This window comes from Bubalus bubalis, chromosome 21 (genome assembly GCF_019923935.1).
Source record: "Bubalus bubalis isolate 160015118507 breed Murrah chromosome 21, NDDB_SH_1, whole genome shotgun sequence".
Classification (NCBI taxonomy): domain Eukaryota; kingdom Metazoa; phylum Chordata; class Mammalia; order Artiodactyla; family Bovidae; genus Bubalus; species Bubalus bubalis.
The window spans coordinates 22,968,183-22,993,355 of record NC_059177.1 but is presented as its reverse complement, the minus strand read 5'-3'; the positions used below and the strand labels follow the sequence as shown (position 1 = coordinate 22,993,355).

Genomic DNA, 25,173 nt, shown 5'->3' with positions numbered 1-25,173 from the left:
TTTTCTAGGAAGTGTTTTTGGATGAGATAACATTTAAATAAGCAGACTTTGAATAAAGCAGATTACCTTCCATAATGTGAATGAGTCTTATCCAGGCAAATTAAAGGTCTTAATTGACAAAGACTGATATTCTCCAAGCAAGAAGGAATTCTGCCTGCAGACTACTTTTGGACTACAAAAGTAGTAGTAGAACTACAACTTCTTCCTAAGTCTATAGCCTGTTGGCCCACCCTGCAGATTTTGGACTCACCAAGCATCCCACAGTATCAGATCAGATCAGATCAGTCGCTCAGTCGTGTCCGACTCTTTGCGACCCCATGAATCGCAGCACGCCAGGCTTCCCTGTCCATCACCAACTCCCGGAGTTCACTCAGACTCACGTCCATCGAGTCAGTGATACCATCCAGCCACCTCATCCTCTGTCGTCCCCTTCTCCTCCTGTCCCCAATCCCTCCCAGCATCAGAGTCTTTTCCAATGAGTCAACTCTTCCATGAGGTGGCCAAAGTACTGGAGTTTCAGCTTTAGCATCATTCCTTCCAAAGAAATCCCAGGGCTGATCTCCTTCAGAATGGACTGACTGGATCTCCTTGCAGTCCAAGGGACTCTCAAGTCTTCTCCAACACCACAGTTCAAAAGCATCAATTCTTCGGCGCTCAGCCTTCTTCACAGTCCAACTCTCACATCCATACATGACCACAGGAAAAACCATAGCCTTGACTAGACGAACCTTTGTTGGCCAAGTAATGTCTCTGCTTTTGAATATGCTATCTAGGTTGGTCATAACTTTCCTTCCAAGCAGTAAGCGTCTTTTAATTTCATGGCTGCAGTCACCATCCCACAGTATAGCATCAATCAACTGCTTAAAATAAATCTCTCAATCTCTCTCTCTCTATATATATATATGTGTGTGTGTGTGTATACACATACACATATATGCATATATATATACACAGACACACCATAACTCATTTTATTGCATTTTGCTTTACTGAGCTTCACACATACTGCATTTTCCCCCCAAATTGAAGGTTGGCGGCAACTGTACATCAAGCAGGTCTATTGGCTATTTTTCCAGCAGCATTTGCTTATTTTATGTCTCTGCGTCATGTTTTGGTAACCCTCACAATATTTCCAACATTTTCAATATTATTATATTTGTCATGGCAATCTGTTATCAGTGATCTCTGATGTTACTACTACAGTTTACTGAAGTAAACTGTGTGGGCATATGCATCTCTGTGTACACATACACACACACACACCCTGTTGACTGTGTTTCTCACAAGTCAAGGAATGCTGAGGAATGCCAAAAACTACCCAGAAAATTAGAGAAGGCAAGACATGGGTTCTCCCCAGAGGAAATACAGTCCCAATGACACACTGATTTTGAACTTGCAGAACTGTGAGAGATTGCTGCTGCTGCTGCTCTTGCTAAGTTGCTTCAGTCGTGTCCGACTCTGTGCGACCCCTGAGATGGCAGCCCACCAGGCTCCCCCGTCCCTGGGATTCTCCAGGCAAGAACACTGGAGTGGGTTGCCATTTCCTTCTCCAATGCAGGAAAGTGAAAACTGAAAGGGAAGTCGCTCAGTCGTGTCCGACTCTTAGCAACCCCATGGACTGCAGCCCACCAGGCTCCTCCGTCCATGGGATTTTGCAGGCAGGAGTACTGGAGTGGGGTGCCATTGCCTTCTCCGGTGAGAGATTATGTTCCCATTATTTTTTATTTATTTAGCAGAGCCTGTGGCTTAGCTGCAGCACATGCGGTATCCTCAGTTGTGGCGTGTGGGCTCTAGTTCCCTGACTGGAGATCAAGCCCAGGCCTCCTGCACTGGGTGTGCAGGGTCTTAGCCTCTGGACCACCAGAGAAGTCTCTGATCCTATTATTCTAAGCCACCAACCCTGTGGTCGTGTGTTACAGCAGCACTTGGAAACTAATACACTTAGGACACAGGTATTGTCTATTAGTGCTCAGTATCGCCTCACTTTACTAGACATAAAACATCGAGCGGTTTTAACAAAGTCCAAAACCAAGAAGAAAACAAGTAAATTTTCTGAGTATCTGTATTGATGTTTATCCATGAATATTTTCACACATCACTCCACAGATCCTCAGTCAGAAGATCGCTCTAAATGTTGACACCTAGTATTAATATTACAGATAGTTGTTGTTGTTCCATTGCTAAGTTGTTCCACCTCTTTGCAACCCCATGGACTACATCATACCAGGCTTCCCTGCCCTCCACTACCCCCCAGAGTTTGCTCAAGTTCATGTCCATTGATACCAAATGATACCATTGCCAAAAAATTTCCCTCCTCTGGATCCACAGAAGACAGTCCTCCCAAACTGCCTTGATCCCCCACTGGAGTGGGTGGGAGAACTCATCTTTGAGTCCCTCAATGAATCCCTCCCCCAACAGGTTCTGCAGCAGCAGCCCACGGAGCCATCCCTAGAATGAGGGGCCCCAAGGCACTATGATATTGGGAGAAGCATCCTCAAGCCTTTCATGTTTGTGGGGCCCAGGGAGAAGCTTGAAATTGGGTCCCAAGTTGGCAAACACAACTGGAACTCATATTTATCCTGCATTCTAGTGCTGGCTCATGAGGTAGGATGTGCTGAGTGTTTTGGACAAAGGAAAGTTTGCCTCAACCTAGAATCACGTCAATCTCTAGGGCAGTATATAAGATCAAGGACCCAACTGCACAGAAGGCTCCTTGTGAAACCGTTCAGGCCAGTTGTCTCACCCATGCTCATTAAATCCTTTACTGTGCACTTTCTTGACCTCCAGTCATGAGTGTGCTGGGTCACTCAGTCGTGTGTGACTCTTTGCAACCCCAGGGACGGTAGCCCACCAGGCTCCTCTGTCCATGGGATTCCCCAGTCCAGGATACTGGGGTGGTTTGCCATTTCCTTCTCCGGGACTCATTAGTGTAGCCCTTCAGTATTTTTCAATATCTCTGTACCTCTTGTGGGGGCTTCCCCAGTGGCTCATTGGTAAAGAATCTGCCTGCAATGCAAGAGACGGAGGTTCGATCCCTGGGTCAGGAAGAGCCTCTAGAGAAGGAAGTGGCAACCCACTCCAGTATTCTTGCCTGGAGAATCCCATGGACAGAGGGAGCCTGGTAGGCTATACTCCATGGGGTCGCAGAATCAGACACGACTCTGACTGAGCGCAGGTGCACACACATAACTCCTGTACTTTTACTCTTCAAATAAACTCATCACTTCTACCACAGCCTCATCCTACATGATCCATAAATTCATGAGTTTGATGCAATGTGATAGCTATGTGACTCAAATAGTCATCACATATATATTTCTCCCACTGAAAACTATCCTGGGTATCTTCAGTTGTCAATTTATGACAGCGTATCACATGCACACTATGTAGCAAATGCTGCCATTATGTGTATGCGGCCTGGGGCTCACTGGAGCCGTGGAGCCCTCCTCAGCGGGGGCTGAGGTGTCCGAAAGGGACCAGAAACTGCTTTTCTCCTTAGTGCTAACAATCTTAGCAAATGGTCAAGATAAAACACCAATCCCCACCCATCTGCATTAAACCATTCTCATTCCAACCTCTCCAGGGAAGAAAGAGGCTCTCTTGTGACCCCCAGATCAGGGGAGGACTGAGCTGTTTCCCTGACAGGGTGGAGGTGGCGAAACAAGGTGGCCTTGAGGTGGTGACGACTAGAAGTGTGCTAGCCGGAGGGGATCTGTAGAGAATCTTGAGTCGGGGGTCAAGGCGTGATGCCTTGTCAGTTCAGTCAGGTGGGAATGGCACCAGGGAACAATATTCACACCTGGGGAATGAGGGTTTAAGGCTCGATTAGAGGCGACAGATGGGTCTGCTCCCATACAGTGGTGGGAATGGAGCATCTGGGACTTCTGACAGCCCTGAGCAATGGCGAGGGGGCTTCCTGGTAGATGACTCTGGAAAATAAACTCACCATTCAGGGAAACTCAGCAGCTGGCTCATTCCAGTTTAGGGCACAGCTCTTCTTTTCTCCTCAGTTTCTCTAGCTGGTTCCACATTCATGACCTAATCACGTTTCAGGTTTTTAAGCTGATTTTTCCACCTCCTATTACATGGCGAAACCCAAGGAACATTCCTCTCCAGGGTTCTACCTGACACTGATTTCATCTGCACTCTGTGCTGGGTCTTCTGGGCTGACAGTAGCAGAAAGCAGCAGAAAGGGGAAGCCCTCTGAAAAGGGGGACACTGCCTTGTCACACCCGGACTCAGCAGCATCTTCCAAATGAGGCAGCTGAGTTCTAGCCACCCCGGTATCTGGCAATGACAAGCCGCTGGATAACGCCACGTCTGTCCTCTCTGCTCATCCTTATGCCTCAGTGCATCTCGATTTGCTTAGGAACCTCCTCCTAGGAAACTCACACCCGGCACTACTCTCTCTAGACATATTCTATTGCCTCTAACACCATCGGTCATGGAAAGATCTTTTAAAATGTTAATAACTTGGCTCATTTATATAAAAAGGTTAATATTTGAAAATGTCGTCCCCCCATGTCTCAGCAACACCTTAACATAATGTTCTATATTTGCAGTGTGCTCTCTGCGACACCGATGCAGGGAATAAATGAATATAGATTGAAATAATTAAGGGAAAAAGGCAAAAATTATTCTGAAACTGATGCCAACTTTTGTCTTTCGGTCTATTTTTTGTTTGTTTAATAAGGCATCTGAAGCTAGAAATTAAAAAATAATGATATGATAATGTCAGTTTCTTTCTAGTGAATCAACAGTGGCTATAAATCTAAATTTAATTTTATATTTAATAAACCCCTCCACATTCCCTGCATTAGAGTCAGGAAGCTGATTTGCTTCATCCCAATTGCTTTTCCTGCACATTAAGCTGAATATTGTATCTAATCATCCGCTTTAGTGCCTTCCAAACACATCCAACTTAAAACCTGCCTCAAAATCGGTTTGGTTGATAAAACTTGTTATCCTTTTTATATGATTTATGTTGATTCTACCTTTTTGAACATTATTCTTAATTATCTTTGCTGCCTTGCAATTTATAACTTTAGGCCACCTAAAATGTACAAGTTATTATTTGATTTAGCTTTGCTCTCACATCTTTGACAGAGCATACTTTAGCTTCTGAGAACCTCCACAGTTTGATTTCTATGCCTTGCCTCTGTATTTAATAGTCCTTTGAAGTAAAAACAAGATACTCTTAAAGCTTCTTTTGGTAAGTGTGAAAAAGAGAGGTGGGATAGGACCTGGAGTGGTGTGGAGGTAAGGGAGTGGGTGGAGGGCGGCAGCGGTGGCTGGAGCAGAGCTTTTAAATGAGTTTCTACCAATCATTCTGGAATAACATTAACATATGCACACAGTTCAGATCGTGTAACCATGACTGTTCACATCACCCAAACTTGGAAGACTAGATACCCACTCAGACCAGATATACTCTTGATTAGTAGTTATGAGCTACTGAAGACATCATTTCATACAGACTGTATAAACTATAAACTTCTGTATTAGAGTGTGTTTTGCTGAACTATAGGTTGACCTTTCTACAAATCGAAGTGGCTCAGTGGTGGCAATTTCAAATGGTTCAACCTAAAAGTGGGGAAACCTAAACCCTCTCTGTCCTCTAAGCAAAGACGGCAGTGTTCTCAAAGTCCCAGTGAGGGAGTCGCTAACGGAATTCGATAAATCAAAGCTGCTGTTAGTGGAGCAGGGGCTGGGCCTCCGGGTCTGCTCCTAATGGTGGTGTGCTTGGCACAGAAGGGGGAGAAGGGCTGGAGATTTAACCCAGCTCCAGATTAGCCCCTATTTTTTGGATCATATGAAAATTCGACAGGTTACTTCCAAATCTTATCTGTCAGTCTGTAGCTACTCTGTATTTGCAGAAGGCTTAACTAAAGCCTAAGTAGCTCACTTTTTCCATGATGTGATTATTCCTAAGGCTACTGGTCTAATCCTTTTCGTATATCCTTTCCTCCCATATGAATATGGGAACATATTTTTGTATTTTAAATAGTGTATTTTTTATGAAATATTTAAACAACTCAGATGTAAAATGTCCTTCCTTATCCTCAGTCATCAGACCTTCCAGATTTTTTATGCATACATATAAACATATACATCTTAAATGAAAACAGGTCACACTGTATTTCCTATTCTACATTATGCTTTGATCACATCACAGCACAGCACACTGAAGACACCTTCCAGTGTCACTACAGAAGGATCTGCCTTAATGATTAAAATCATTGAATAGCATTCCACTCTATCATCACATCATCATTTAAAAAGTCAATCCCCCTCCCCCAAATTGGACAGCCAAATGCAGAAAGATGAAACTAGACAACTACCTCACACCATACACACGAATTAACTCAAAATGGTTTAAAAACTTGAATATAAAACCTGAAACCATAAAACTTCCAGAAGAAGACATATATAATATGTTTTTGGCATTAGTCTTGACAATATCTTTCTATATGTGTCTCTTCAGGCAAGGGAAACAAAAGCAAATAAACAACTGGGATTACATCAAACTAAAAAAACTTCTGCACAGCAAGGAAACCATCAATAAAATGAAAAGATAACCTACTGAATGGCAGAGGATGTATCAGATAAGGAGTTGATACCCAAAATACATAAAGGGCTCATACAATTCAACAGCAAAAGAATCAAACTAACTCAATGGGGGGAAAAAAATGAACAGATGAATTATTTTTTTTTTCAACAAATACCCACAGATAGCCAAGAAGTACATGAAAAGAGGTTCAACATCACTGATGCTGCTGCTGCTGCTAAGTCGCTTCAGTCGTGGCTGACTCTGTGAGACCCCATAGACAGCAGCCCACCAGGCTCCCCTGTCCCTGGGATTCTCCAGGCAAGAACACTGGAGTGGGTTGCCATTTCCTTCTCCAATGCGTGAAAGTAAAAAAATAAAGTGAAGTTGCTCAGTCATGTCTGACTCCTAGCGTCCCCATGGACTGCAGCCCACCAGGCCCCTCCATCCATGGGATTTTCCAGGCAAGAGTACTGGAGTGGGTTGCCATTGCCTTCTCCATCACTGATGATGAGGGAAATGCAAATCAAAATCACAATGAGATGTCACTTCATACCTAAGAGAAAGGTTATTTAAAAAAAACAAAAATGAAATAACGAATTTTGAAAAGGATGTAGAGAAAAGGGAACCCTCATGCACTGCAGGTGGGCATGTAAAGCGGCGCAGCCCCTATGGAAGACAACACGGAGATTCCTCAGAAATAAGAACAGAACTATCACCTGACCCAGCTGTCCTGCTGCTGGGTCTTTAACCAAATCATAAGAAAACACTAATCTGAAAAGGAATCTACAAAGCCAAAATTCTGAAACAACCTCAGTGCCCATCAAGGTATGTGTGGATAAAGATGTGAGAAATACACATACATACTTAGACACAACGGCGTAGTACTCAGCTATAAAAAGACACAAGCCTGCCAGCTGTGACAGCTGGATGGACCTTAAAGGCATCAGGCTAAGAGAAAGAAGTCCCATGCAGAAACACAAATACTGTATTATCTCACTCATTTGTGGGAGTAAAGAGCCAATAAAGAAAACAAAATAAACAACTGATAAAAAACAAACCAAACCAAGCAAAAACAAACAAGTAGACACAGAGGCCAGAGTAGTGGTTGCCAAAGGCGAAGGGGCTAGGGGGAGTGAGGAATCACTGTATGGTGGCTGACAGAAAAAATTTTTTTGTGGTGAGAGTACTCTAGGGTATACAGCAGTAAAAATATAATGCTGTATACATAAAACATATGTTACAAATCAAATGTTACCTCAAAAAAAAAAAAAAGGCAAAACCCAAATAAGGACATTTGGACTTATTCCAATTTTTGGCTATTAGGAGCAATTCTGCAATATTCCTGTACATACAACTTTGTAAGCTTATACAATTACTTTCTCAGAATCCATTACTAGAGGAGGAATTGCTAGATTAAAAGGAAGGTACTTGTCACACACACTGATACATATGTTCAGATGGCTTTTCAAGTTAGACCCCCATCATGACTTTATGAGAGTTCACCTCCTGTACCCTAACTAGTCCCAAGTATCATTGTGCCTTTTGGTCTTCTTTTCTTTGATAGAGAACTAATGATATTAACTGTTTCACTTCAATTGTTAAATTCTTAGCATAATAAAGAACTCCACATACATACAATGACATTTGAATTTCTTCTTTAGTCATTTCTATTTTTCAGGACTCTCAATTACAAGTTATCCATCTCAAATTCGTCTAAAACATGTCAGTCAACAAGAAAGGGATGTACTGACTCACCAGCTGGGAGACATGCGGGGTGCCTCAGAAAACTGGAGGAAGAACTGTAGGAACCTGAGCTTTACGGGCTGGATCAGGAAATTCGTGCTGCTAAGACTCCACGTCTTTTTTCTCCAGGTCTCTGCTTGAATCCAGATTGAAGGCAGGCTCTCTGTAAGGCAAGGAAAATAAATGGCTATTATTATTCTAGATTCACTTCCTTCTGGTTTAGAAACCTCACTGATAAGACAAGGTCTCTTTTTGATTTCTGTGTATCAGTCCCAGAGAAGTCCTCTCGCTGGTTCTGCTTGAGTCAATAGTTGTGTCCAGGACAACCAAGTACTGCAACTGATGATGCTGGAGTCTAGCACCTATTCTTGTGTCAAGAGTCAGATTCTGTTACACCAGTAAGTTTGATGGAGGATAAATGTATCAGGTAACCTAAAATAATTGTCAAGTGTCCTTGCCCATTTGCCTATTTCTTTTCTTTTTTAAATTTAGTGGGCTAAGTTGATTTATAATGTTATGTTAGTTTCAAATGTACAGCAAAGTGAATCAAATATGTTGCTGCCATCGTTGTTCAGTTGCTAAGTCGTGTCCAACTCTTTGCAGCTCCATGGACTGCAGCAGACCAGGCTTCCCTGTCCTTCACTGTCTCCCGGAGTTTGCTCAAACTCTTGTCCATTGATTCAGTGATGCTATCTAACCATCTTCTTTCTCTGCTGCCCCCTTCTCCTTTTGCCTTTGATCTTTCCCAGCATCAGCGTCTTTTCCAATGAGTCAGCTCTTGACATCAGGTGGTCAAAGCATTGGAGCTTCAGGTTCAGCATCAGTCTTTCCAGTGAATATTTAGGGCTGATTTTCTTTAGGACTGACTGGTTTGACTCTTCTCCAGCACACAATTCACAAGCATCAAATCTTCAACGCTCAGCCTTCTTTATGGTCCAACTCTCACATCTGTACATGACTACTGGAAAAACCACAGCTTTGACCATGTAGACTTTTGTTGGCAAAGTGATATCTCTGCTTTTTCATACACTGTCTAGATTTTCCAATGTTTTCCTTCCAAGGAGAAAGCACTTTTTAATTTCATGCTATACACATACAGATATGTATAACATGTAAATAACATATCCACTCTTTTTTTTCGATTTCCCATATTGGCCATTATAGAGTATTGAGTAGAGTTCCCTGTGCTATACAGTAGGTACTTATTAATTATCCATTTTTTTATATAGTACAGTATAGGGGTTAATCGTAAAATTCTAATTTATTCCTCCTCTAATCCCTTACCCATCCAGTAACCATAAGTTTATTTTCTACATCTGTAATTCTTTGTTTCATAGAGAAATTCATTTGTAACGTTATTCTAGATTCCACTATAAACAACATCATATATTTGTCTTTCTCTAACGTACTTCACTCAGTACGACAAACTCTAGGTTGCTGCAAATGGCATCGGTTCATCCTTTTTGACAGCTGAGTAATATTCCACCACATACACATACCACACCTTCTTCCATCCCTCTGCTGCTAGGACATTTCAGAAGCCACTTCCTGGCTACTGTAAATAGTGCTGCAATGAACACTGAGGTATATGTATCCTTTCCAACTATGGCTTTCTCTAGACATATGCCCAGGAATGGGATTGCTTGATCATATGATAACTCTTTTTGCTTGCTTTTTAAGCAACCTCAATACTGTTCTCCATAGCCTTCCGTGATAGCTGAGTGGTAAAGAATTTGTCTGCCAGCGCAGAGATGTGTGTTCAACCCCTGGGTTGGGAAGATCCCCTGGAGAAGGAAACAGCAACTCACTCAGTATTCTTGCCTGGGAAATCTCATGGAGCCTGGCAGACTACTCCACGAGGTCACAAAGAATCTCACAAGACTTAGCAGCTAAAAATCCGTAACAACAAATACTGTTCTCCATACTGACTGTAACTGTTTACATTCCCACCAATAGTGTAGGAGGCTTCCCTCCCTTGAATTTTTATGACAGGTATAAACTATACCACACAAACCACAGCCCCTCCCACAGAACACTGCTTGTATTAATATATGTTTATCCTTCTCACCTGGTCCTTGTGGTTGTCTAGATTCCTAGAGCCCTGGCTCAGAGGTCTGGCTGCATGTGTCTAATGCCACCATCCTCTCTTCCTCTGTGGGACTGGGAAGAAGGAGAGGTTAAATTCAGACAGTTCCTAGATGTTTAATTCAAGCCCCTTTTTCCTTCTGAGTTGCTATCTTCTTTTGTGTCCTTCCCAGAACTCAGCAAAGACATAACCTTCTCCTAGACACCCCTAAATCTATACCACATAGTTATTTTCTTTGTGTTCTACTAAACCCCCTACCAGTCATCTCTCAAAGTGCCAGGACTCTAAATGATCTGTATTCCTGTTGTTTGCTTCCATTACACTGCAATCTGCTCAAGGGCTTGGAGATTGCATACCCTAAGCACTGTGCATCTGATAACAGATTCTCAGTTAACATGTGTGGAATAAAGAATTAGTTTACAAAATAAGGGAGTTAGACTGGATGGTTTCAGAGTTTGCTGATGCTAGTATTATTTGGATATTAATAATTTTTTAATGTCTTAGCCAAGCCAAATATACATATTGGAAATGACTAAGGAGTAAGACAAGTTCAGGTTTGGGTGGAAAAGTTGATATTCTTGGTCAGCTTACTTTGATTTTGCTATTCTGCCATCACACCTACTTCTGAAGATAATGTAATCCACAGAAAAAAGCCTTCATTTTTAGAATCAGAGAGTCCTGTGTTTAATACTCTGAAAGCTTAGCAGGTAAAGAATCCTCCTGCAATGAGGGAGACACAGGAGATGCAGGTTCGATCCCTGGGTCTGGAAGATCCCCTGGAGAAGGAAATGGCAAGCCACTCCAGTATTCTTGCCTGAAAAATCCCATGGACAGAGGAGCTTATTAGCAGGCTACAGTCCTATGGGGTCTCAAAGAGTTGGACACAAGTGAGTGACTAAGGACATGCTTAATTCTGATTTCACTCCTTAATAAATATGTGAGTTTGAGCAATATACTTAATCTCTTCAGCATCTTTAAAATCATAATAGAGTCAAAATGAAAAGATAAAACAATAAAACCAAGAATGACAATTGCATCTAGGAACGTTACACAGGACTCAGTGAGCTAATGGATGGAAAACATTAAGCCTGGTTCTGGCACATAGTAGGTGCTCAATAAAATACTGAATGAATGAAGCAAGTACATCTCCACTATACATCACTGACAAAAGATGTGCTGACTGGATATTCTGGACTAGATCCCAGAAGGTCAGTGGAACCAACAGAATTCAGACATAATTAACTGAGCCCATACTGCACCCACCTTCTGTTGAAAGGTACTTAAAGCCACTGATCCTTATTTTTGCCCTGTATAATGAAATAATGTAGAAATCCATTTGTTCTTCTGTAATGTGAGAATATGTACAGTGAAATTGACATTCTTCTTCTTTTTTTTTTTTTTCCTAGCACCTTACTATATTGAGCTCTTAATTGGTCTGTGTTTCTTTATCAACTGCCGTAGTATTTTCCTGGGATTTACTTGGACGAAGATCAGCTGGGTCTTTGTTCCTATGTTCCTAGTTGGGTCTGCTGTGCAGTTCTCAGTGGAAATCATGTGCATGTGGGGTTCCAATGCACTGCAGGCTTCAAGGGGACAGAAAGAGGCTTTGAACAGAAGGGAGAATGCAAGCAAGTGTTGCCTCTGAAATGCAAATTCAATTCAGTTCTCCATTATAAAATCTAATATAGGTTACTGGGCTTTTAAAACATGTAGTTAACACCATCCCAAAGAAAGAGAAGAATGGAGGATTGCAAAGCCCAGATTTTAGAATAAAGTGGGTCTTTATTTACCTTCCTCTGACTCATCTCTTTGGGAGCAATGTTTCTCCTTTGAATGTGCTTTTATTTATTTTTTAAATGGAAAAACATGGCATCAAGAGGGGAAATCCAACTTGATAAATTTTCTTTGGACTGGTCTTGCATGGGTTAAAAGGATAAATATTTGTATTAAAAATGGGGCCTCTGTTGTGAACTGAGGAAGGAATATTTGACCAGGTGTGAGGAGAGTGACTCAGGATGGTCACTAACTAGCTGTGTGACCTAGAGCAAGTCACTTGACCTCTCTGGGCTGCAAATTCCTCCTTACATAATCATATCATTGGACCAGATCTGTAGTGTTCAAGTTATACTGTTATTGTGAAACCACCACCAAGATCCAGAGCCCCTACTCCCACTACATACACACAAACACATTAAGCAACCAGAGCAGCTCCACATGTAGTTGTTTTTTAAGGATTTCATTTTAAAAAATGACTGTGCAATGTAATGGTTCCAAGAGTGTCCTCTAGAATCCAAATGACAGAGCTTGGATGTCCACTCTACCACTGGCAGCTGTGTGAAGTTAAATAACCCCTTCCACTTGCACACCTCTATAATTAACATTTTTTACTATTAAAAATACTCTTTTTATAGGAATGTCTTATGGATTAAAAGAAGTAAAGCACTAGCTATAGTGTTATGGCATACAGTATCTACTTAATAATACTATTTGGGGAAAAGATTCTGAAACAAAAAGGAATTTGAATAATGATCTTTAAAATTCTTTCTATTTCTAAAATTCCTTTTTCTAAAAAGTAACTCTCATGAGACAACAGAAAGGGGACTCAACAGACAGGGTTTATTAATAGGGAAACACAAGCTTTAAATAATATACTGGACCAGTTGGACCTAACTGATACCTATCTACAGGGCATTTCATCCAAAAACAATAGATTTCACTTTTTTCTCAAATGCATGTAGAACGTTCCCCAGAACAGATCACATTTTGGGCCTTGGTAAATTTAAAAAAATAAATAAAGAAATCATTTCAAACATCTTTTCTGACCACAACACTGTAAGATTAGATGTCAACTACAGGAAAAACAAAACAACTATAAAGAACACATACAAAAGACAGAGTTTCTTAGAGTCCTTGACTTCAGAGGCAGCTTGTTTATACATATATTTAAGCTTACTCAGGTAAAATTTACAAGCAGTGAAGTTTTCTCTTTTGGGTACACAACTGTATGAAGTTTGACAAACATATAACCATGGACTCACCACCACAACCACATACAGTTCCAACACCCACTTTGCCATCACTCTCTTCACCTGTCCAGCCCCTGGAAACCAGTCTCTGTTTCCTGTCCCAATAGTTTTGTCTTTTCTAGAAAGTCATATAAATACAGTCACAGAGTATACATGGACTTGGGTCTGCTTTCTTTCACCCTGTTACATTTGAGAGTCATCCTTGCTATTGTCTGTACCCCTTTTTATTAGTGAGTTCACCCCTTTCGATTGCTGAGCATTCCACTGTGAATCCTTTATCTACTAACCAGTGATGACTTATGAAAAAAAAAAAAAACAAAAACCAGCAATAAACATTTGAGTGGATAAATGTTTAAGTATCTAGGATGAGACTGCTGGGTCACATGGAAGACATGTATTTAACTTTATTAGATACTGCCACATTTTGTTTCCAATGAAAACAATTTTTGTACTTATTTTGCAGTCATCAGACATTGAGGAGAGTTCTGATTAGTTTACATATTAGTTTTCTATGGCTTTTATAACAAATTGCCACAAACTTGGTGGCTTTCACCTGCATGCATTTATGACTTTGTAGTTCTGGGGGTCAGATACACAAAACATCTCACTGGGCTAATACTCAGGTGTGTGGCCAGCTGAGCTTTCTTTCTGGAGGCTCTAGCTAGAATGAGCAAGTTCCCTGGCCTTCTCCAGCTCCTCTTGGCTGTGCGAGTTCTCTGGCCTGCGGCCCCTCCCATCTTCAGTACAATAGCTGGTGGAGTTTTTCTCTCTGTGCTTTAGTCTGACACATGCTTCACCTTCATCTTCCACATTTAAAGGATTCTTGTGACTACACTATGCAGTGTAGTCCAGGATAATAACCTCAGCTAGTCCAGGATAATACTCTCTTTATTTTAGAGTCAGGTAATTAACAAACTTATTTCTATTTGCAATTGAAATTGTTCGTCACCATGTGACACTGCATATTCACAAGCATGGGGAATTAGGACATGCACTTCTTTGGTTGTGGGGGTGAGGTATTATTCTGCCAAGCATGGTCTGCAACCTCATAGGCATACCAGTTCAGTTCAGTTCAGTCGCTCAGTCGTGTCTGACTCTTTGCGACCCCGTGAATCGCAGCACACCAGGCCTCCCTGTCCATCACCAACTCCCAGAGTTCACTCAGACTCAGGTCCATTGAGTCAGGGATGCCATCCAGCCATCTCATCCTCTGTCGTCCCCTTCTCCTCCTGCCCCCAATCCCTCCCAGCATCAGAGTCTTTCCAATGAGTCAACTCTTCTCGTGAGGTGGCCAAAGTACTGGAGTTTCGTCTTTAGCATCATTCCCTCCAAAGAAATCCCAGGGCTGATCTCCTTCAGAATGGACTGGTTGGATCTCTTGGCAGTTGTCAATTCAAAAGTTAAGTCATTCTAATGGCTGTACAGTCATAGCTCATTATAGTTTTAAATCATATTTCCCTAATGACTAATAATGTTGAACATCTTTTTGTGGGTTTTTTTTTTTTTTTTTTTTTTTGCCATCATATGCCTTCTTTTGTGAGATGTTTGTTTGAAAATTTCCCTATTTAAAAAATTGAGTTGTTTATTTTCTTCTTACTGAGTTTGAGAATTCTTTATATACTCTTGACAGTAGTCTTTAATCAGATAGGCATTTAGCAAATACTTTCCTTCAGCATATGGCTTTTATTTTCATTTTCTTTACCAGTATTTTTGAAAATAAGATTTCAATTGTAATGATATCTAATTTATCACTGTTTTTCTTTTATGAAACAAGTTTTTTGTGTCCTAATAAATCTTTGCTTAACTCAAGGTCACAAATATTTTCTGTTTTCTTCTACAAATTCTATAGGTTTATGTATTACATTTGGATTTATAATCCATTTTGTGCTAAGTTTGTATTTAACAAATCTGGGTTCAGGCTTATTTTTTTGAACATAGATAGCCAACTGTTCTAGGACCATTTCTTGAAAAGAAGAAATGCAATTTTTATCCTCATATATTTATTACTTAAAAGACCTTGAAGGAAAGCTCTTTAGTTATTTTGATTTTTTATCACTTCAGAACTTTTCAACTGGTTTTGATTTTTCATTACCTATGTGCTAATGACAACATACTCCTGAAACTGAAACATTTATTCATTACAGACCAGATTAGACACATACCAAGATGGTCAATACACAGCACCAGATTTATGATGAATAATTGATTCCTCACTGTCATGAGTTGAGCCTATGTAATTTGATTATATATTTAACTAGTAATGGAAACTCATTAGCAGAATTCTATTTCATGCTTGTTTGCACCTGCAAACAATTTCTTCTTGTTTAAAGGATTCTTCCATTTGGCCTGCCTGATACAATTTTGCTCAGTAACATCGCATTGATGATCACTACTGAAGCTCACCTAGAAAGTATGAAAACATCTCACTAATCCCTTCCCACCTGTCTTGATTACTACTTCATATCACCCTGGTGACTTCTTGGCACAGAAACCTTGGAGTTCCATGTTTGGTTTTGAGAGCTGATTCTCAGTGACTTAGGGGAAGTTAGTTAAGCCAAGAATAAAGTATGGGAAACCTATAGAACAGCTTCTTAAAATCACATCTGTGTGTTTGTAATACAATTCTGACATTTGTTTTTTATGATCACTCAAGTTCTGTGTGGAGTGGGTTGGATGGAAGATTTCTAATGCCTACTAATGTGGAATCACTGGCTCCTTATGCTGCTGTTAAGTTGCTGCTAAGTTGCTTCAGTCGTGTCCGATTCTGTGCAACCCCACAGACAGCAGCCCACTAGGCTCCTCTGTCCCTGGGATTCTCCAGGCAAGAATACTGGAGTGGGCTGCCATTTCCTTCTCCAATGCATGAAAGTGAAAAGTGAAAGTGAAGTCGCTCGGTCAGGCTCCTTATGGTAAAGTGCAATTTCCAATGACGACGCTTCAGACCCAAATATCACTGGCTGATACAGACCACAGATTTTTCTTCTGTTTTGAACATGAGTTCACAAAGCCTTTGAATTAAACTGAAGTTGTGTTTTTAGGGATGGCTGTGAACATGGATTTAGCCCACATATTTGCAACCGGCTCTTCTTTCTTTCCTGTATTATTTACAGGTGTCACTTATCCACAGTCCTTCAGAGCAGACTGTAGCAAGGATGCAACAACCCATTGCCAGTGCTTTGAGATACTTCATCAACTGTACGGAAGTGTTGGTTTTCAGTCACTCAGTATTGTTCGACTCTTTGAGACTCCACTCACTGCAGCACGTCAGGCTTCCCTGTCTTTCACTATCTCCTGGAGTTTGCTCAAACTCATGTCCATTGAGTTGATGATGCCATCATCATATGGAAGTAGCTCAGACCCACAGATCGTGGATTCCTGATGTATTGAGCTGGCTAAAAAGTTTCTTTGGGTTTTCCCTAACATTTTACAGAAAAACCCAAACAAACTTTTTAACCAACCCAACAAAAAGCAGCAAGGAAGTGGCCTACAAAAACATGAAAAGTGGTGGGTAAGCTAGGCCTACTATTCATCCACCTTTAGGAGGCACTTTATACATATCAATAACCCTAAGGAAGACCTTCACTGAAGAATTCTGTTTTATTTTGATAGTTGCCCAAACATGTTTGACCATGGAACCCTTGTGTCTGTAGGACACCACTTTGGATAATGTTGACCTGGACTTCTGAGAGCAGTAAGGTGCTCAGAGGTTATCCCATTTATGACCTCCTTTTTCTTATATTCTGAGTGTCTTAGCTTTTTCTTCCATTCCCCTAATATCAATAAATTTCAGTTTTCTTCCATCCTGTTATAACTTTAATGTTTTCCATTAATATTGGCTTGATGAGTTCTTTTTTTTTTCCAGTATCCATAAAGGAATGAAGTGAAAATTATGCCAGCACTCTCATAAAAAAAGAAGATAATAATATTGACTAGTCTTATTACTGGGAAACTCAAATAAATTATTGCCCTTGGAAATCCTTAGTAAAATGTATAATAAGAGGATGACATTTAGCTATTCTGAATACTAGATATATAGGGGGGGTGTGTGTGTGTGTGTGTGGCTCTAAGCTCAACTGGGGCCTAGGGCAAAAACACTTAAAAGCTGAAGTTTTTCTTTGGGTAAACATTGCCTCCAATTTCTGTGCCACTCAAGACTGAAACAGAGCAGGACACTGTGGGGTTCCTAGGTGTACAATTCTTTCTGTGTCTCCCATTTCTTGATGACAGGAAATAGGCTTCATTCAGCCTCCTGGGCCTTCGCTGAGTTCCAACAGGCAGGTACAAATGGTGGCCAATCCAGGAAGAGAGGGGATGACAAGAGAGAAGGCAGCCTTGGGGCAGGCTCCTGGTTCCCCCTCAAGGGATACGCATAACAATGAGCTGTTCTGCAGATAGTGAAACACCCACCAGGTGGGAGATGGTAACTGCAAGCTGCTTATAAGCAACGCAGACCCCAGATAGTTGAAACCAGAAAGTTGATGATGCTGACTCCTGATTACCTCACCATGAGCCAGTCAGAAAAACTGTTCACAATCTGATCACACCTTCCCGGTTGAACCACTACTATGAAGCTCCTCGCTCCTCTCTCCAGGTTGGAACACACAGTTTTGAGGACATCAGCCCACTGTGGCCACCTTTCCCTAGCAAAGCAATAAAGCATTCTTTTCTACAATATTTCACCCAAGAGATTCAACTCGGTACTGAGATACAAAAGCCAAAATTTGGGTATAGGACCTCCCCTTTTCTGTTCTGTTGTCATGATGTCCTTTGTCCTCTGACACAAGCCTGCTCTCAGGAAGGAATAAGAACTTATTTACATTTCAAAATGAATGTAGGAAGTTGCATTTCCAGTCCAAGGTGAAGCATGGGGGCAGTGTATTTAGACGGGCTCTCTCCTCTCTGCTTGTCACCAGCATCTAATGATGCTAAGAATCATTAGAATCCTCTCTAGAAATTCTCTGTGTCTCTGACAGGTGACGTGGGTCATCAGAGAGTACAATGCTCTTATCTGGGACAATCAGTAGCATGGTCAGCGATTCTATGATTTGAGGAGCATGCTAAGTTGCTTCAGTCCTGTCTGACTCTTTGCGACCCCAGGCTCCTGGTGAGATTTTCCAGGCAAGAATACTGGAGTGGGTTGCCGTGCCCTCCTCCGGGATCTTCCAGACCCAGTGACTGAACCCGCATCTCTTATGTCTCCTGCATTGGTAGGCAGGTTCTTTACCATTAGTGCCACCTGGAAGCCCCAGATGATTTGGGGAGAGGGGACTAGATTATAAGATCCAGGCTTCAACATTACTCAGAATCCATCTCCTCCTACTCCCAAAAGTTCTGACAACCGTCTAGTTCTTCGTTCAGTCAAACCCTGAGTGAAGACACAGAATTCAGGCCTAGCTTTGAGGTATACAAACTTCCAGGTGGGGTGTGGGGGAGGGAATCTTCAGTGTTTTGAGACGGGCATCGGGTCTCGGTCTTCTCTGGCTGAGATGGAATAGGAGAGGAGTACAGTCTTTGCAAAGATGGGTAAAGAAAGGAGAAGCCTAGAGACCTGAAACTTCTGTTCTTTGAGTGTTAAATCTGCAAAAGAAAAATAATCTCCAAAGAGCTCCACTTTGAACTGGATGATTTCAAGCATGACCTGAGAATCAGGCACACGAGCAATTAGCAATGAGTCACGGTCCAGAGTGAAATTCCCCTGGTGAGGGGGTGACTTTTCTCTTTTCCAGAGCACTTGGCACCTCAAACAAAGCTGCCTGCTGCCTTCACCTCCTGGTGTGATAGGCTGAATGCTTAAAAACAAGATTTAAAAAAAACACAGCACCTCACTATGAGAATAATGAAATCACATGAGTCCTACTTGTTCAAGAAAATGTGACTAAAATAGACTATTTCAGTACTTTTGATAGTCTCTTCCTCTGGAGGGCAAACTTACTATCTTCTAGAGTTCCATCAGACCATTCAAAAGGATTCAGATAAAACCTGTAGGCCAGGTTTTGTGGTCTTGTTTTTAATCATTTTTTCCCCCTTTACATAACCAAAAATTATCTTTATGGCTCTCTATAGAGTGACTGACCTGTAGATAAGCTCTTTGGCTCAGTTTTCTTTTATAGCCTCAAGAAATGTTCTGAGAAATATTTTGACAGAACACCCCTCAAGTCACAGACTTTTCAGCCGCAGGGAACGGCAGCTGGGTTTTCATGGTGACACACTGGAGGTGGTAATGTAAGGGGTGCTGCAGTAAGCTCCTAGGTGAACCAGAGCTCAAATGCTCCAATTCTCCACAGTATATGGTTGGTTGGATGTCTGAGTCTTTAAGGCTGCGTCCTTGGGGTTGGAGCACTGGTGAGTTGCAATGCTGCATCTAATGCAAAGTCGCCCTGTTTGGATCTCTACAGGAGTCATTAGCTTGAGGCTGATGTGGCAGCTGCCCAATTCCCTGCGCCTGGCAAAAGTTTCATGTGGAAAATCTACATCTGCATGACGCACGCAAACCCAGGCATGCTGTATCACTCCTCCAAAATGTCTTCTTCTGCCTCCTCTTCTCTTGTTTCCCCACGGTGTGCAATGAAATGAGACCAAGGGATATGTAGGGGTCAGAGTCTTATTGTTCTGGCTCACAGTACTCAGAAAGTGCTAGAATAAGCATGCAAAAGGACAAACATTGCTCCTAAGATGTGCAATGTTGTTTCATTAAATTCTTTCAGAATTTCATGCTTAGAAAAACCCAGTACTCCCTTGGACAGCTGTAAGATTATGAGAGCACAGGAGCATTTTGTATTTTCATTTTTGCACTGGTTGCCAGGAAGCTCAGAAGTTGCTATGAGCTCTGTATTAGTTAGTTGCATTAACCTCCATTTTCTGCACAGTTTTTCTCTCCCAAGACATTTTTATTTCATTGACTTTTCTTTTTCTTCTTTGATTTTAGTCATTCTATTTGTGTCTTTCATTATAAGCAGTGAGAAATAAGTACACAGAAAACATTCATTCTAATGCCAGATGGATATCTCACGTCATATATTTTTGTTCCTAGTGCTCTTCAGAGTAATGGTTTTCATACGAGGGAATATTCTTTTTCAGAGTCCATTCTTAGGTATATTACCAGGGATAGTAATAAAGGGAATTCTTGGAACTTCAATAGAAGTTCCTTGAATTTTACATCAAGCTCCTCCACCCAGTTGTTGTTTAGTCATGTCCAACTCTTTTGTGACCCCATGGACTGCAGCCTCCCAGGCTCCTCTGTCCATGAGATTTTCCAAGCAAGATTATTGCAGTGGTTTGCCATTTTCTTCTCCAGGGGATCTTCTGGACCCAAGGATTGAACCCGCAGCTCCTGCATTGGCAGGCAAATTCTTTACCACTGAGCCACCAGGGAATCCCAGGTTAAGAGCTACTGGGGAAGAGCAATATTTTAAAACTTCACTGTGATATGTTCTGATTGAATAGATCTATCATAGAACCCAGACATATGCAATTAAAATTTGTCTTAAAGGAATGTTCATACAGGGGATTTAAAACACTGTTAGGAAGACTGTGAGAAGCAGTGATTAATCATAGTTAAAAAAAATGCGGGGTAAGGTGGAGATGAACTTCATTCTATAGGTCAAAGTCAAATGTCAATTTCATTCCCATAGAATATTATCTACCTCAATGAAATTGAAGGACAGGTGACCTGACATCTAGTCCCTGCTCTCCCTGGCATCTTGGGGACCTTGAGGAGACCATTTAAAGCCCATAGCTCTCCATCACCTCATCTGTATAATAAATCAGTGAGCCTGTGATCAAAAGAACTCTTCCCACCCACAAAATGCAATGATTGTTTGCCACCATCCAGGGAGATGGTGAATTTAGAAACAGGCAGAATTTTCATGCAACCAGATAAGCAATGTGCTGTCAGAATGATGGGAAAAACCTTTTCTGTAAAAAGTCAAGATGGCTTGGTTTTCTGCCAGAGAAGTGCACAGCCACTTTTGTTCTCAACATCACAAATGAGAAAAGTGAATTCACAAGTTGTGCAAAATCTCTGTTTCATCGACAGGAGTTGGAAGCCAAACACAATTGTTAACTATTCACAATCAATAAGACAAATTTTCAAACTTCATTTTCTCTTGGAATAAGGAAACCTGGGTGAAAGAGAGCCCTGGAAGGCAATGAGCAGCTGGTAGGGTGAGTAGATGGACAAGCTCTGTCTCTTTCCCTCTATACTCGTTTCATCCAGGATAGCGATTTCCGCACCTCTGAAGATGAACATTCCTTTGTAGCAATGACCACTTGAAATTAATGAGTTCATAATCCTGTGTCTCTCTTGGAAGCAGTTATGTCCAAGACTAATTACCTTAGGTGTAAAAAATACCTCTATTATTATTTTTTTTAGTAACTTAAACTCCTTTCCCATTGCTGTACCTCAAAGTACAGCACATTTTAAACAGAGTAGATGTAATTAAATTAGAAGTTGTGGTGGAAAGCTGTGGCAGCTGATAATAATTGCTTTTCAGAACCCACTATAATTGGTGCTCCAAGGATTTTATTTCAAAGCATCAAAGTTAATTTAGAAGGCTTGCTTTATCTGGACTGGAGCTGCTTTGATGAAGACACTATGTCTTCGTGTCTCTAGGTTTTCTTAAATTTAACTAAACTGTTTTTTAATGATTATGTTAATAATTACAGTGCCACGATGTTATTTTATGGACACTGGAAGGTAAAATTCAAATTCCCCTTCTGCCTATTAGTAAAGTTGTAACCACGAAATGTACACAATTCTTCCTCGTTCACTGATAAGCCCTTGAAATTCTACTACCAATAAAAATATCTCTTTCATTTGGTACCTCCCATGTAGAATTTAATACATTAAATCAAGGCATAAGAGGGAGTTCATTAACAAACACCCTGATATACCACTGTATATCTGCTTTTTTTGGGGGGGTGTGCTGGGTCTTAGTTGCTGTGCACACGCTTTCTCTATTGCAGTGCATTGGTTTCTCATCGCAGTGGCTTCTCTTGTTGCAGAATACGGGTTCCATAGCACAGGTTCAGTAGTCATGGCACACAGGCTTAGTTGCTTCGTGGCATGTGGGATCTTCCTGGACTAGGAATCGAATGCGTGTTTCCTGCATTGGCAGCTGGATTCTTTACCACTGAGCCACCAGGGGAGCACTATACCACTTGTTTTTGCTCACTGTATTTTCTCTGCCTGGAATGTCTCCCTCCCATTTTTTATGATTCAGTGAGTAAAATTCTACTTTATCTTTCAAGTCCCAGATTAAATGCCATCTGTTATGGAATGAATGTTTATGTCTCCCCAAAATTCATATGCTGAATCTCTAACACCCTATGTGATGGTATTAGGAGGTAGACCTAATTAGTAGGTAGGTGGGAGGTAATGAGGTCATGAGGGTGGAGCCCTCATGAATGGGATTAGTGCCCTTAATAAGAAAAGATGAGAGCTTGCCTCCTCTCTCTGTTCTCTACCATGTGAGGATAGAATGAGAAGACAGGCATCTGTAAACCAGGAAGAGGGCCTTCACCAAGAATTCAGCCATGTTAGCACCCAGAACTTGCACTTTCAGCCTCCAGTGCTGTTAGACTCGCACCACCCAGTCCATGGTATTCTGTGTTAGCAGCCCAAACTCACTACCACAGCATCTCTTCCACAAAGTCTTCCTTGACGACATGAGAGGATTGCATTATTCCACATCTGAGATCCAGGAGCTTAAGTTTCCCTATCTATACTACAGTGATCACAGGGATGCACTGACCATAAACTGAGGTAACGTTTGTGGAATCTGAAACAACATTGCTATCACTATCATGAAACTTTCTCTGCTCACCTCTTTAGATGCTTCCAGCTTAAAGCCATGGGACACAACACAAGTCAGTTAAGTACTAGACTCATCAGGGCACAATTTTCACCTCTAAGCAGTGCATGCTAATTAATTATCTGCAAAATGGTATTTTGTACCTGAAAGAAAGCATTGGAATCTGAGGCAAATACATTTTCTTGCTGTGTGACCTTGAGAAAGTCACTTTACTGTTCTGGTTGTCAATTTTCTTTTGTACACAGTGAGTTTATCAAACTAAAATTTCATTAAGAATACTTTTGCCTCTAGTGCTCTATGAGTATAATTACAGGTGGTGCAATCCTTAAAATTGTGTCCAAGATATTTATAGCATTAAGACTAATTAAATCTACCTAATCATGCCAACAGAGAACAAATTTCTATGCAATTACCATTTCTGGCTTTGTAAAGACAAAGTAATGCAAAAATTCATTATCTTACCACACCATGCAAAGTTGATCAGCTCTGTGAACTATGCCAGGTAATTAACAACAGGAGGTGAGACGCTCCATCTCATTGTTGCGGCATCATCTTGACAAAATTGCACAGTCCCTCCCCTTGTGCAGAGAATATTTTGCAATGTTCACAGGCTCTACGGAGAGTAGAAAAAAGTAAACTGAATTATAGATCAAATAATGACTAACATTATTATTTATAATAGCAGTAGCAGTAACATGTTCTTGTTTGTCGGACAAATACTCTGTTCTGGGCACGATGCCATGTTCCATGTCAATTATATCATGTATACAATGCTGTGAGGTAGGTATTCTCATTATCTGTTTCTACTGTGGAAACAGAGGCTCAAAATGGACAAGTAACTTGCCCAGGATTACACAGCTGGTGTGTAGAAGAAATGGGATTCAAATGCAGTTTGAGCTGACTCCAGGGTCCTGGCCCTCAGCTAGAAGGTTAAAGTGACTCGTATGCAGTATAACCAGTCAGGATTAGCATCCAGTTTGTAGAGGACTGGCCCTGTAAGGTGTCAACAGAGAGCCTGACATTTAGCTGCTATATACATGAATGGCTAAAAATTATGTCACCCTATTCTTATTTGTCTGTGTATGTTTCGCAATTCTTGGACACCAGCTGGGTGGCCTATAATTCAATTCAATTCGGACACAATCTACCTGGGACAGCATCAGATTCCAAAGATTAGGCGCTCAGTCCTGCAAGACTGCCCCTCCATACTTCAGATCCCAGTCACAAGTTCAGATTGCCACCTGGGCTTCTGACCAATTGGGTAGTACACTTGATGTTCCCATGCCTTCCTCCTTGGATTTAATTAATTTGCTAGAGTGACTCAGAACTCAGAAAAATATTTTGCTTGCTAGATTAGTAGTTTATTATATACTAAAGACTATACCTACTCAGATATAACTCAGAAAGGATAAAGGATATAACTCAGAAACAGCCAACTGGAAAATATGCACAGGGCAAGTAGGGGGAAAGGGCATGGAGCTGTCATGCCCTCGGAGTGCACTGCTCTCCTAGAATCTCCAACCTGGAAGCTCTCGGAACCCCATCCTATGGGTTTTTAATGGAGGCTTCTTACGTAATTCACTATTGGTGACTGATTCAATCACCAGTCCCTCTCCCCTGCCCAGGAGGAAGAGGTTGGGAGCGGGTGGGACTGAAAGCTTGAACCCTCTAATCACAAGGTTGGGTCCCCTGCTGACCAGCCCCTCGTCTCAGGTGCTTTTCCAAACTCAACTCATAATAGAGAAAGAAATGCCTCTATCACTCTCAAACTTCTGAAATTTGAAAGGTTTTAGGAACTGTGTGCCAGAAATGGAGATGAAAACCAAATATATATTTCTCATTATGAATCAGAATATCACGATGGCTCTACCAACATTTAAACTACAGAGACCATCCCACACGTGGGAAACTGTCACTGCCAAGTCCCCTGTGTGCCTGTCCCTTGGTCTTAGCTGC

The 25,173-nt window shown here is 41.3% G+C and overlaps 1 protein-coding gene across 1 annotated transcript in view; it reads right to left on the bottom strand.

The window, feature by feature from the left end:
* CRBN (cereblon) overlaps positions 1 to 25,173 on the bottom strand; it is a 405,868-nt gene that overhangs the window by 88,792 nt on the left and 291,903 nt on the right. The window contains exons 2-4 of the mRNA XM_044934064.2: positions 23,680 to 23,830; positions 10,362 to 10,453; positions 8,306 to 8,456 (exon numbers count right to left, since the gene is read on the bottom strand). The gene's annotated coding sequence lies outside the window, so the exon portion shown is untranslated. The remainder of the gene's footprint in view (positions 1 to 8,305; positions 8,457 to 10,361; positions 10,454 to 23,679; positions 23,831 to 25,173) is intronic.